The sequence below is a fragment of the Plectropomus leopardus genome, chromosome 22, assembly GCF_026936395.1.
Source record: "Plectropomus leopardus strain MGB_pleo_1.0 chromosome 22, ASM2693639v1, whole genome shotgun sequence".
In the NCBI taxonomy this organism is placed as follows: domain Eukaryota; kingdom Metazoa; phylum Chordata; class Actinopteri; order Perciformes; family Serranidae; genus Plectropomus; species Plectropomus leopardus.
In genome coordinates, this window is record NC_142197.1 from 6,179,887 (window position 1) to 6,193,897 (window position 14,011).

General features: G+C 41.1%; 1 protein-coding gene across 6 annotated transcripts in view; it reads right to left on the minus strand.

The window, feature by feature from the left end:
* syt1a (synaptotagmin Ia) overlaps window positions 1–14,011 on the minus strand; it is a 207,675-nt gene that overhangs the window by 104,348 nt on the left and 89,316 nt on the right. For all 6 annotated transcript variants that reach the window (XM_042511372.2, XM_088072566.1, XM_042511373.2 and 3 more), the window contains one exon: window positions 669–760. The gene's annotated coding sequence lies outside the window, so the exon portion shown is untranslated. The remainder of the gene's footprint in view (window positions 1–668; window positions 761–14,011) is intronic.

Consider the following 14,011-nt stretch of genomic DNA (forward strand, 5'->3'; position numbering starts at 1 on the left):
CCCTGTCATTTTTCTCTTTTCTGTGGGGAAATAAGCGTCTCCTCGGACTACACTGCTGCCACGCTTGAGCCTGAGGAGCAGCCGTTGAGCTGGAGCTCGGCCTAACCCTCGGTTGGAGTCCGCTTATCCCAGTCTGTCACTGATCCCATCAGCTGTGGAGCCACAAACAGCCAGGTCATAAATTGGACTGCTCAAAACCAATATTGTGACCACTTTTCGGGGGAAAATCTAAACACAAGCTGCACTGATACTTCAGAAAAACGCATGTGCAGAGAGTATTAATGCCACACTGTTTGAGGGCGAGAGGAACTGTTGCAAAAAGTGACTCAGAAAGAAACGCACCACAGGTCTTTCCAGTTTCAAATTTGATCTAACGTTGGATCATGTCATTGTAAAGCTGAACCAATCTGACATCCTCCTTCTCTCCATAACCTGACTCTTCCACTCACAATTACAGTACAGTGTCCGGCAAGCCACACACACACACACATACACACATACACACATACAAACACACACACACACACACATGCACGCACACACACGTGCACACATCAAAACCAGCGCTCCGTTTCAACCACACATGCATTCATCTCAGAGCAGCAACACAAGCAAGAGCTCTCATGCCATTTGACTGTATCATCATCTCCACACTGCTCTCCTCTTACCTGGCGGCACGCTGTCGTCCCTGGGTCCTCTTTACAATCCCAGGAAGGGCTTCAGACAAGTTCTGCCTTCACCAAGGGAGCTGGATTTGGCACTTTGAGAAAAAAGAAGGAAAAAAAAGGCTTAAAAAAAAAGCAATGTCCCCCTTTTATTCTTTTTCACACAGCGGCTCGAGAAGCTCTCACACACTCCAACACCCAGTCAACAGCTCCGGCAAGCGAGCTGCGCGCTGTTCTTTCCCTCTCTCTCTTCTCTCTCTCTCTCTCGCTCTGTCCGTGACACTCGCCTCCTCTCTTCCCGCCCACCTACTCTAGCCCCCTCCCCCAACTTCTCTCCCTCTCTCTCTCTCCCCCTTCTTCTGTCAGACAAAATGCACACATCCCCTCTATCTCTCAGCTCACTATATTCTGACATTTCCCCCACCCACTCACACCTTCTGCTCCGTGAAAACAAATATCAAATGAAGGTACGATTACACACAACATCGACAAACTTCTTTGTTTTGTGCAGCATTTCGTATTTTCTCTCACAATGAGATGAAGCTCAGCCGAGTAACATCAGATGGTGATGAATAATGCTAATGAGGCATTTGTACTGTATGTGATTACAATTCTGACTCCCCTTTTAAAGCTTCTCTAGTCACTCCTCTTCATCTTTCTGTCTCACTCCACCTATTCCTGTCTCCCCTCAGGTCCCGCGGGTGCATTTGATGCTGCTCACGTCCCATTCTTCAGACAGCTAGTCAAGGGCATTCCCAGAGTAAGTGTATGCTAATGCTCCGCCTCAAGGAGCTGCCTGGCGTCTCCTCCCTCCCCTTCTTCCCAGACTCTCAGCTCGACCAGATGTGGCACTCGGAGCTCCCAGGGAGGGGGCAGCAGATGCAAAGGCAAAGGTGGACTGGCAGCCAAAGTCTTGAAAGTCAAGTCTCATTTGACCACTCAAATGGACGCAGAGTGAAGCCAGCAGCACGAGGTTTGATGGAGGTGAGGATGTCTGACGGAGCTTTATTGGCGTGAGATGCAGACGTGCTTTGGTCTACTGCCATTGGTCAGTTTGTCTAAACAGGTTCTTTGTAGGCAGGATGTTTGTGCTACAGATCTATCCATTAGGCCCAAGCACGAGCTCTCAAACACAGGAATTTAATTAATCACAGCGTCTATTTGCAACCATGTGAAAATAGTTAGACTGCTGGTATTTTGCTTTTTTCTCTAGAGCAGGACACCACACTTAAAAACAAAATCTCTGTGTTATAAATTCACTGTACTTTACAATAAAGAGTTACAAACTTGGTGGTCACGAGTCACTTGTGTGATCCACTTTTGGACCACGACCCTCCAGTTAGGAACCACTGCTCTGTAAGATTCTCAACCCCAGGCAGCTATTAAATGTACTGTACGTGCACATGTGTGCGTCTATGAAGAGACTCGGCGTGTAAATAAAGTGCACAGGCTGATAAAGCTCAGTGAGACACACGGCTCTGTTGACAACACACACACATGCATAAAAGCTAACAGACATTTAGGCGGGACAGAGGCAGAGCAAACAGGGAGTCTGTGTTAATGATTACCAACTAACACCCTGCCTGGACACTGCACAGCTTGCTCCTCTGTACATAAGCTTTGGTTCACTCACTCTGTGTGTGCTGTGTGTGTGTTTTGTGTTGTGTGGCAGCGGGGGGATCAATTTCTGGGTGAGGTGATGTGGCCGGTGCAGATTTGTGGCCCAGCGGTCTTACAGTTCAACCTTAATGAGCAGGGGAAGAAGTGCGACCATGCTGAGCCGGCCTGCTATGGAGAATATCTGTTGTCTATCCAAACAAAGTTGTCTGAACACACACCCGAGCGCCACAGAGGCTTTCCGCTATCACAGCTAAGGGCTGAAATTTGCACACCTCCAACAAGCTTATCTCCCTTGCAAACGTAAACTGGCTGGAAGACAGATAATAGTTTTTGGCCAAACAATTTCTCTGAGAAAGAGAGTAAACACTCAGGGAAGTCAATATACCGCAGCTATAAATCGCTAATGACTGAACTGGGTCTCTGGGTGCAGATCACTGCCCTCTGTGGACGTCACTGAGCTCTGAAGGTGCAGCTCCTACGCGTGTACTAAAACAACCACATTAAAAGACTAAGAGGAGAATTCATACTGGGTGAAAGAAAGTATTTTCTGCTGGAAAGAATATTTTTTTCAATAAACATCTTGTTTTATTTGTCAATCTGCATCTTGTATTCTGAATCCATTAAACTCTCACAGTATTTGGTGTCTCTGGTGTCTTGGAGAATACGTGTTAAATACTGGGGTTGACAGCTGAGTAGTTTGCTCAAAGCGAAAGCTGGCAACTTTTATAAAAAATAACTATTTGTAATATTTCCTGAGTCTGCCACTGTATCCATGCAGTGGTTCATGAGACAGTCTGTGAAAAAAACAATGCAACTTGTGGTGATTCTAATGGTGTTTACTAGAATCTACCGCAGCTCATGGAAAACAACCAATTAGATCTGAGGAGTCTCTTAATGCAGCTGTCAATCATGTGAATCGCTGCTGGTGAACTGTGGTCAAACTGTCAAACTCGGCTGCGCAGATCAAATATGAATTGACTGTTACTGCATTGCCTATTTCTTGCCTAAAATGTTTTCAGCAACATATTTTAGTAAACTGTTTAGCTGTAAAATGAGAATTTTTGCTCCAGTCTTGGGCAGTGCTTAGCTTTCATAAGAATGTATCCCTGGTGGTCACAAACTTTTTTCCATTTTACAGCTTAAACAGTACACGAAAATATGTTTTTGAAAAGGTAAGGCATAGGCAATGCAGTAACAGAATCTTGATTCATTTGTGATGCTGCGTAGTTTGACAGTTTAACCAGAGTTAGAGAGTGGTGATTATGATTGACAGCTGCGATAGAGACTCCTCAGCTCTGATCCTCCTTTAGCAGCGCTGATTCCTGCAAATGTCATTAAAAGCACTACGAGGAGGCAGAGGAACTTTATTTTTTTCACAGATCATCTGTCTCATATACTACTCTCTGGATATTATGACAGTTTGGCAAAAATTGCAAAAAAGGTATTTTATAAGAGCAACCAACTACAACTTTAAAGAACTAGTGTGTAAGATTTAGAGCGATTTGGTGGCATCTATAGCAGCCAAATGAAACTTTCCAGTTTATGATTCTTACAGTTTTCATCGTTAAGGAGGTTTTCCGAGAAGCTGCATTATCTACAGAGATTTCTTCCTCTCCAAAACAGACAGACCTGGTGATTTATACTGGTAAATATAATGAATGAAATAGTTTAAGGTTACAGATCAGTGTTTCTCAAACGCTGTTCGGCATGTCGCAGATGGGATGCTAATGTGTGGTCACCTTTTTTCTTGACAACTTAAGATCTAGACATGACATGACAACTGTCATGTTTCATAAACATGACAGATCTCATTGTCAGGCAGTTATACACTAAAGAATACATGGTTATTATAATGTACTCCATTTTTGCCAATGTATCTCCATATATCGTACACACTGAACCTTCAAGCAGTAATAGAAATTGTACCTTGAAAAAGTAAAGAGTGCCAATGCAAAGAAAAAAACGTATGTCAGAAAATGTGCTGCTTGACTGACACATGACTAAGAATGGTAGTGCAGAAAAAACACCACATTCACAACTCATCATCAAGACAGGGACAAGAACATGATATTGATTTGACCATTGAGTGAGAAAGGAACAGTGAAACTGCACACAATGACCACAAAGCAGTTGCATCAGCACTTAATGCTGTCAAAACCTTTTGAATCGCAACAACAGCCAACCCTTTCTAACTGACACCCACGTATAAAAAACAAGCGCTCATAATGCCCTCTGCTTGCAACAGCAACTTTCAAAAGAATTGGACAAAGCATATAAAAAAGAAAATCTTTGAAACCAGGAGCCTGTCAGCAGTGATTGAACGTAGATGGAACAGAAAAGGCAAAAGGAGAAAAAGGAATCAACAGGGTGGAAGAGGAATAGAAATGGCAAAATGGCATTTAGAGGGAAAAAGGCGGTGAAATAAAGGGAGATGGGTGAACAAAAAGCACAATTTCCCAAATGTCAGGAGCATCTCAATGGTCACCTCTGGACACTGCAAATAATCCCTGGTCTTATTCAACCACTAAGAGATGCTGTGAAACTTTAGAACAACAAGTCTCATCTATAAAAATTAAACTACTGAACATCTTTCTCTTGATTTCACAAACTGTATTACATTCAACTTCTATTACAAATAGACAACAATGTAAATCCAAAATGGTTATGTCTTTTGTCATTGTGTCAGTATTTGTAATGCTGAAACATTATTACATAAATCTGAAGACATTATTAATTTTGATCTCAGCTTCCTGTAGGAACTGGCACAACTGTATCTTTATATTACACTGTTTCTGTGTGCAAAGGGACATTTTCCTGATAAAATCGTGCAGCTGCATCATGCATGAGAAACAAGGTGACCGCCGGACTTTTAAAACTGAATTCATGTCTGTAGACACATTCAAAGAGACATCGTCTGCCCTTGGCTGCATGTTTTGCACTTGGAACTCTCCCTATAGCTTTCCTTATAGAAAAAAATGGACTCCTTATGCTCCAAGTGTGTAGAGGGACATTGCTTTTAAAGGTTATTAGAAAATAACATCGTTATTGGGTGATTCTAAAAGACCTAGATTGAAGCAACATTATCATAATCATAGTATATTTACCATAAACACAATCTTTACATATCCATAAATTTGTTGTCATGTGCAGATACTGTAAAAAAATAGTATTAAATATACAAAAAAAAATGAATACAATTTTTGTCAATTGAGTCTGGCTTTGAAGAGAGTTTAGTTAAGTTTGGAAAGTATGCACTGTGCATACGACTGGATAAATGAGACTTGGATTGTACTGCACGAGTTGTGTGCGAGTCTGTAAATAGATGTTTTAATGTAGTTTTGTTGTTGTTAAACGTGGACTTTAATGTGACTTTAATTCATCAAGAATTTTCTTGGTTTTTGGAGTCTTTTTTCACTGTGGAGGCATGTAAAACCCCCCCCCCAGATAGATTAAGATAACACAGGGTGAGTAATTGATATACAAATGGGCATTTTGTGGTAGAAGTATTTATTTAGGAATACTCGGATTACTAGGCTCCTGTATGACAGCCAGATGTGCTACACACCAATTTGTTGCAAAAATGTCACCATTATTATGGACGCTGGTTTGCACTTTTGACCAAAGCAGCATACAGTGGGTGCATTTAAACTCACTTGGTAGATTAAGTGTAAGCGTGGGTTATCCAGGTGTAGTTTTTAGCCTAGGGCAAATCTCTTCATCAATCCCTGCAGAATTTATTACAGCCTTTTGTGGTATTAAGTTGTAAAAACCCTAGTTTTTGCCCCTTTAATTTATTCAAGTTGTATTGCTTTGGCCCGCCCGGGGTATCCAGCGCTAATTCTTTCTAAGACAGAGACATGCACTTCCAAATAGAGGAAAGTAGCCCTAATTACAGCTGATGCTCTCATTTAATCTCTCTTTCTTCCTCCCCGTCTCTCTCTCTCTCACGACTGCAGGCAGGAAGCTGCCACGAATCACTTACAGCTTTATCGCTGGATAAGTGGCTGTTCAAATATGGAGCTATTCAGAGAACTCTTTTCAATACACACAGGTGCTCCTTTCAGCACCGCCACCCGGCATCTCACTTCCATGCATGCTGCAGATACTGTACACAAACTCCCATGCATACATGCACACACAGATATACAGTACACACAGTTAAACACACAACACCTGCTGGGGTCACTGACACTTGCCAAAGCCACAAATGTCACACAGATGTTTGGCTGGCATCTGAGGGTACAAGAGGGGCAAGGAGGACAGAGAAGCTGCTTGTTTTCCTCAAATTTTAATTTATACACTATTAAGAGCTCCAGATGTTCCTTAAAGGATCACAACTGGGACTTTAAAAGTTTAAACTATGATTAGCATACTTCCTGTTGATTGTTTTTTTAAAGCTTATTATCAGGATGCTGTTTATAATTGATGTCTAACCTTCCCGTCTGCAATCGTTCTCTATTCTTTTTTATTTATAATTGACTAACATTTATTATTATCTTGTCAAGATGAATTATCACGGTGTGCATTTGATGTGGTGGAACATCTTGCTGAATTGTTAAATGACTCTCAAATAATAGAAAGTTAACAGCAACTGTCAAAATCAGTGCATCTTGTTATTGGAAAATCAAACTCAATAGCACATTTAGCTGTTTTTTTTTTGTATAAAAAAGGGATGCTTAAATCTCTGAAGTCTGAGATGTTGTACATCTGTGAAACAACAACAACGTTTCATTTTTTGAATAATCTCCAACCTTGTGATCATAATGGAACTCTATCAAAAATCTGTCAAAAATATGGTGAAAATGTTAGTAAACAGCTGCGCATAAAACATCCAGCCGAAACGGAGCAACATTGGCATAAATCTGAAATGCAATACTCACGCCCCTAAAGCTCTGCTTTGGTCTCTACCAACCTTCAGAGGCAACCGTTAGCTGTCTCATCAGCTGGTAAATACCCCACTTTGTTCACCAGCTAGTCGCTAACTTTGTCTGTTTGCTGTTTGATGTTGAGCTGGTAGTATCCTTTCTTTTTGAGCTTCAGCGACGAGCGGTGAGAGTGAACCTAAACAGTAAAGTGGTAGACACCCAAAAGCTCCGTAGAGCAAAGACCTGCAGAATCAGGTCAAAATTTTCTGTAAGCATTACTGTGAGTGACATCTTCTATTTTTTTTTCATTGAATATTCAATGAAATTATTATGCGCAACTTTAAAGGGACAATTAACCCCAAAATCAAAATATTGCTCCTCTTACCTTTCAGTCTAGATTGCTTTGATGTGAGTTGCTGAGTGTTGGAGATATCAGCCGCAGAGATGTCTGCTTTCTCTGCAATATAATGGAACTAGTCAGCATTCGGCTTGTGGTCCTCAAAGTGCCAAAAAAACCCCAATTTAAACATCTCCACAAATCTCATCTAGGAGCTATCTATGTCTTTCTACTAAACTACAACCGCCAACTGAATCACAGCACAGAAGGAATAATCTTTGTGTGACGGTAGCTGACGAGGGAACGGGGGCAGCAAACTTCCTTTATTTTCTCGTGTGTGCCCTTTCTTTATATTATTTAGTTTCCTATCTTTTAACTCCGAAGTTTTGGTGGATCTGTGAACATAACACATGTGAAACTCTTCATGTATTCTTTTCACCCTCAGCAGCAGTTTGAGGAGTTTAAGTCAGGAGCTGGATGACTGATCGGTCCATCTGGTCAGAACTGATGAGGCTGATGGATCAGAGGGGCAGCTGCTGCAGAGGGAGTGAAAGCAAACTTTTAGACCCAGCGCAATGACCTCTTAGGGTTCACTTATACTGCGCCTGGAGTTCTTCTGCTCCGTCTGTGCCAAGAGTACGCTTTGTGCTCCGAGAGGTGCAATGAACAACAAACAGTATACATGTTTCAAACAGCACTCCTAACGAGTGGTCAAGCTCCAAATATATAAAATAAATAGGTAGCAACAGAACAAATGTGTGGGGAAACCATAGCTCAGCCGAAGAGGACTCCATTAATGTTTACATCTCGGGCTGTCATCACCATGAGCTTCTCGTCCGTGATTAGATGCACACTTCTTTCTACGGTGATACGGTTGGCGGATGTAAAATACTTCCTACAGGAATATGCATGAACTTTAACAAGGTCTGTGGGTTGTATTGAATAACCAGGTCATGATTTCTATCTCAAACACTTGGCTACTTGGCACAACAAGAGGAAAAATATGTATTTCTGATTTTGGGCTGAACTGTCCCTTTAGGTAAAATAATCTATCTCTTTATTACTTCAATCTATACTTAAACCAAGCAGATGGTATGTCAATAACTCCAGTTGTTTTTTGGAAGAAGTCCTGTTAGCGTGCTCATCAGCCTTTATCTAGTCTTGTCTCCGGTCACCAGGCACTGCTGCTCACAGTTCACATCTTATTCATCCCAGCAGTGATAATTACGACATTCTTATGGAGAGACGAATGGCCTTTTTGACCTGAGAGTCCCCTTGACTCACACACACGAGGAGGCAAGAGCAACGTGAGAGGAATACAGTGGGACTGGAGCCTTTTTCACCGAAAGAGAAACAGAGGCATGGACAGTACAGTATGGAAAGAACAAAAGCCACCAAGGAGCATCTTTGTGCAGACAGTGTGCTTTTTTTGTTTTGGAGGGCCTCTGTTTGGGACGGGATCGAGGAGTCAGCGCATGTTAGAGCGCCCCGGGCCGAGTCTGTGTAGGGGACTCAGAAGGGGGATTAGTGGGGATTTAGAGAGCAGTAATTACCCTCGCCCATGGAGGGTCTGGTAATTAAATTACCTTAGCAACCCCGTCAGTGGCTGGCCACACAGAGCCTCCAAGGTCAGCAGGAGAAGAATTTCAGAATATGCAGAATTTGTTGTGCGTCGTCATCGGAAACCAACTCCTTCTGTGCGGTCTACTCGTCAGGCAGATGCATTTTTAGCATATAAATTGAAAACCTGAGGGCATCACATGCATTATGCATCATGTTCAATGTAAATATGTGATTTTCTGTATGATTTTGGTCACATAGCATCACTGGAAAACATATTTTGAGCTTTGTGTGATTCTTATCACATATAAAAATGGCATGACTGTGTGAGTGCTTGGGGCAAGACGCATTACAGCATGTTGTTATGAATATAAGTTAACCCTATTTAAAGACAACAGTTTTCAAGTAGTGTGAGTTATAGGTGACGGAAACAGCAGCAGTACTTACCATAGGCAATATAGGCAGCCGCCGAGGGCGCCATCCGAAAAAAGGAGCAATATGGTCATTGGTTCAACATTCGCACATAAGAGAAATGATCACATATTCAATTTTATTTCACAAACTGTAAAAAAACATGAGGAATTAAAACACAATCAAATAAACATTTTGCAAAAAAGTGCAGTTACTTAAAAACAGGGGTGTTTCTAGGTTTTGAGGACATCAGGGGCTTAGCAAGGAGCTCTGTAGACGAATCCAAAATTTTGGGTGATTTTTAAAATCTTTTGGCATTTTTTTTTTCTTTTTAACTTTTTGGCACTGATTTTTTTTTCTGTAAATTTTTTTTATATTTCCAGAAAACATTCCTTCCAAGCCTGTGGGCCCGCCAAACAAAAGTCACCCAAAATGACACCATTTATCACAGCCAGAAACTGTAAAAATAGAAATTATTATTGTTTTTTTTTTTAATTTATGATGGTCCTTAAACACATCATGTGGGAAGAACACTTCATGCATTTTCGCTTAGTCACTCAGGGAGGCTCAAGAAAAAATATTTCTAGTTTAGGATTATAAAGCTTTAACATAAAAACATCTGTATTGAATAAATTGTTATTTTAAACAGTGTTATCAGTATCAGCCCAGAATTTCAAAATCAGTTCATTCCTAATTTAATTAGAAAATGATTCTTTAAAATGATTCTTTTACATTAACACAAAGTATTTTGTTTATTCTTCTGATCAGTTTATTTGTATTTGATGACATTTTTATTTAGATTTTTTTTTTATCATTATAACATGTACAACATGTTACTGAGAGCAAATAAGTACATATTTTTATACTTAACTATGTTTTTTATTTGTAGTAAATGTCCATAACTTTGACTGTAGAGCTGCAGCAAATTACTTTTTTTTTTTTTTTTTTTGTAAACAAAAATTTACTTTGCCGAAATGAAACTTCCATCAGGGATCAATCACACGGCTAACGTACAATTTCTTTTATGGATGGAAGTTGTAACTCAGAGTAGATTTGCGGTTAAGTGAGAAATGAGCTGAGGTTAAAGACCAGCGGGTTTGAAGAGAGAGCAAAGAGAGGCAGAAAGAAAGAGAAGCGTGGGAGTAGCAGCAGTTCCCACACAGGCAGGAAAGTCACGATCCACCATTGAACAGCACTCGCTCTCCTGCTCAAACTGACATGTAAACACGCCAACAGAAACTCCCAGGCAGGAATGTAATTTCTTATTCACATGTAAACTAGAAGGAAAATCAATGTCAAATAGGATACTTTAATGCAAACTATCCATGCACTAAATGCATCTTGATGCCAGTGAAGCTGAGGGTTTATTTAAAACTCATTCAGTGTGTCAGTCACCCAACATTAAGCTGCATCACTGTAACTTCAACAGATCCTCGAGCTGAAGCAGGAAGATACCTACATCCTGTGCAAACACAAATGCAATCTGACATATGTGGATTCACCTACACACACTCAACCAAACATGCTCAAACACAGACCTACATCCTCAGCCAGCGATGGTAGCCGTTATTATCCACTAAAGTACTTAATTCCCTGCTCTTTCCCAACAATTAAAGGAAATTAATTACATCTACTCTCTTTACATCCTGTCATTCTGTCTCTTTTAATTTCCTTTGAATAATTCAAGCTTTATGATGAAGGTTAAAGTCTTCCTCATCTGAACACCCACAGTTGTACTAGTGAAGCACCGAGGTAGTCTAGCAACTAAAATAATGATCCTACTCTACTGCCAAGTGAAGACAACAAATCACAGTGTCTGAAGTAGCTCAGGTACTCAGGCAAAAAGCTGCCGGTAGTCCCTCCTGTAAAATAAATGCTTTTCTGTGAGCTGTGTAACATTTTCCTCTGGCGACATGGCTGAATATTCTAAATTATTCAATGTTTTACTGTATTGTCATTTGTTATCTGATCATTATCCGCTCAGTTCCCTGTTCAGTTTTATATCTGCTTGCAAGCACAATATATGTGCTTAAACCATTAATAAGATGTTTATATTATAAGTGCTAAATCTGGGACTTGATGGAAAGTGTACACTCATAGGAGGCAAAGAAAGCAGCGAATTCTCACACTTGAGAAGCAAGACTCCATTTTTCAGCTATAGCCTTTTCGATAAAAGAAATCTTTCTCTCCATATATTTAAGGTGTTAGTCTGATACCTACACAGGAAAACTGTTTCTGAGAAACTCTTCTCATAAGCAATATATACCAACAAAAGTTATTTGGGCGGATATGTGTCGTGTCTGTTTGCTGATGAAAGCAGTCTGGTCGTATCTGGCATCGCTGTGCCCAACAGATAGTGCAGAACGCGGCAGCACAACTGCTCATTAGGCAGAATTGACTCTGTCTGTCACGCACCTGTGTTTTTGGGGGAAAGGCGGCCAGCCATATGTTTCTTGGGACTGCGAAGGATGATTGACGCCCTTATTGTACATCAGGTGTTGAAATCACAGACAACCAAGGGGTTGTCCTTTTATATGATGTGTCACTTTTCATTTTTTCTTCATCTTTTGGACTTCCTGCGATTACTGGAGGGAGGCAAAGGGAAGCAGGTGGATTGGCATCTCTTCAGGAGCCAGTCGATCAACAGGCATGTATCACATATCATTGCCATTACCTTCCACTGCAGCCCACTGGAACATGTAGAGGACGTGAACAGCTGCTGCCAGATGCCTTCTACGGCACCTGACGGGAGCGATGCTATCGACCTGGCAGAATTAGGCCGCCTCATGGAGCAATAATTACAACAAGAGATCCTAATCTCAACCATGAGAATAGAAGAAAAAGAGAGGACGGAATCTGTGTCACGAAAATTTCCTAGTCACGTACGCTCTCTGAAGTCACACCCCCTACAGAAGATACCTCTCCCAGAAGTCACCTTGACGGTGCCCTTCACGGCCCTTCGTTACTACGCTGCCTGCACATGACACAACAGAGCTCACAGGCTGCAAGAAAATACACTCTTCAGTGATATGATTAAAACAACTGAAGAAGAAGGAAGAAGAAGAGGATGAAGAAGGAAGAAGAAGACGTAATTGCACTAAAAAACTAAAATCAAGCTAAAAATGTGCTTGATTGTCACGCAATCTTCATCAACACAGATCCGTCTTAATCAAAATACAGCTCGTAATTTGCACTGGAATTATTTTTGAAAGTGCACCATGTCTTCAAAAATGAAAGTAAATATAATTATTAGTAAAATAGTACAGTACAGTAGACTGTATGGTCTCACATGGGGGGCGCTGTTAATGACGTAAAGTCATGTGTATTTTGCATTCAGGGTTCCTCCTGAACTTCTTGACACTGTTTTCAAAAGTAACATTACACACAAAGTAAAGGTAAAAGTAGAAAATTACTTTCTTACTTCAGGTACTTTCCCTGATTCATGTACAGTAAACATAAATCAAGACTGATTGCTATACTTTCTTTCCTTTTTCAACGTTATCGGTTTCCAAGATTTTTTAAGTAAGATCAACTTGTCAGATTTTACAGTGTGACAAGTGACTGAACATCCTCAGAGAAAAATATCGCTGTGCAACAGAAGCTTCAGCCTGTAGAAAGCTTTGGTTGGAAGATGGAGGCAGAGGGTGGGTGTAACATCTTCATTTAGTCAGTGTCATACAGTATGTAAGACACTAATACACTCTTTATTCTCTGTTTGTAAGCCTAAAACCTGCATTTATTCTCTGGCTAAACTAACAGGCCTGAAGGCGGAGTGAGTCAGAGAGGCAGGAACCCTGGGACTGGTAGTTTAACCTCGTCTGCCCCGATGAACGCTGCTGAATTGCATTGTTTAAGCAAAGAAAATTGGAGGCCCTGCTCGGGACAACAGAAGGAGGAAGTAGACATACACTCCTCCCAGTCCATCAGAGCTGCATGCCTCTCACTTTTTCTCCCTCTCTGCCACTTTGGATATGTCACGGGCAATAAGGATGAAAAATTGGACTGCTCTTTGGGTCCCCAGTCGCCATGCCGGCTCCGTCCTCCACCTTCACAGGCCTGAAGGAGGCTGAGCGCCACGCTCACAAAACAAAATAGGATTTAACAAGGCCAGAATCACTCACAATGCCTCGGTAAATAGCCACTGAACCCTGCCTGAACCAGCAACGACGGCTGAATACAGACTTCAACATAGAGTTGTGGAGTGAGAGGATGGAGTTTGACAGGGCAGGGAGGAGAGAGCAGGTTTGAATCCACCATAAAATACATCGAAACAACACGGAGATATCAAAAGCAACATGCCAAAGTCAGCATGAATAAAGTCTCTGCTTTGCCACAGTAAAAAACTGTGAGCCCTGATAACTCTAATCACTCTCAATGCACCATTTTAGTCTTTTGTATTCCTGCATTTTAAATAAGCTCTTGAGGATGACAAACTATGTGTGCACTCTGCAATTTCTGTTATTTTTAGACTGCAGATGTATCCAGTGTAGCAGCATTAGGTATGCTAGGCGATGTAACTAACAAGCTATGGCAGGCGAATAATTATACATATA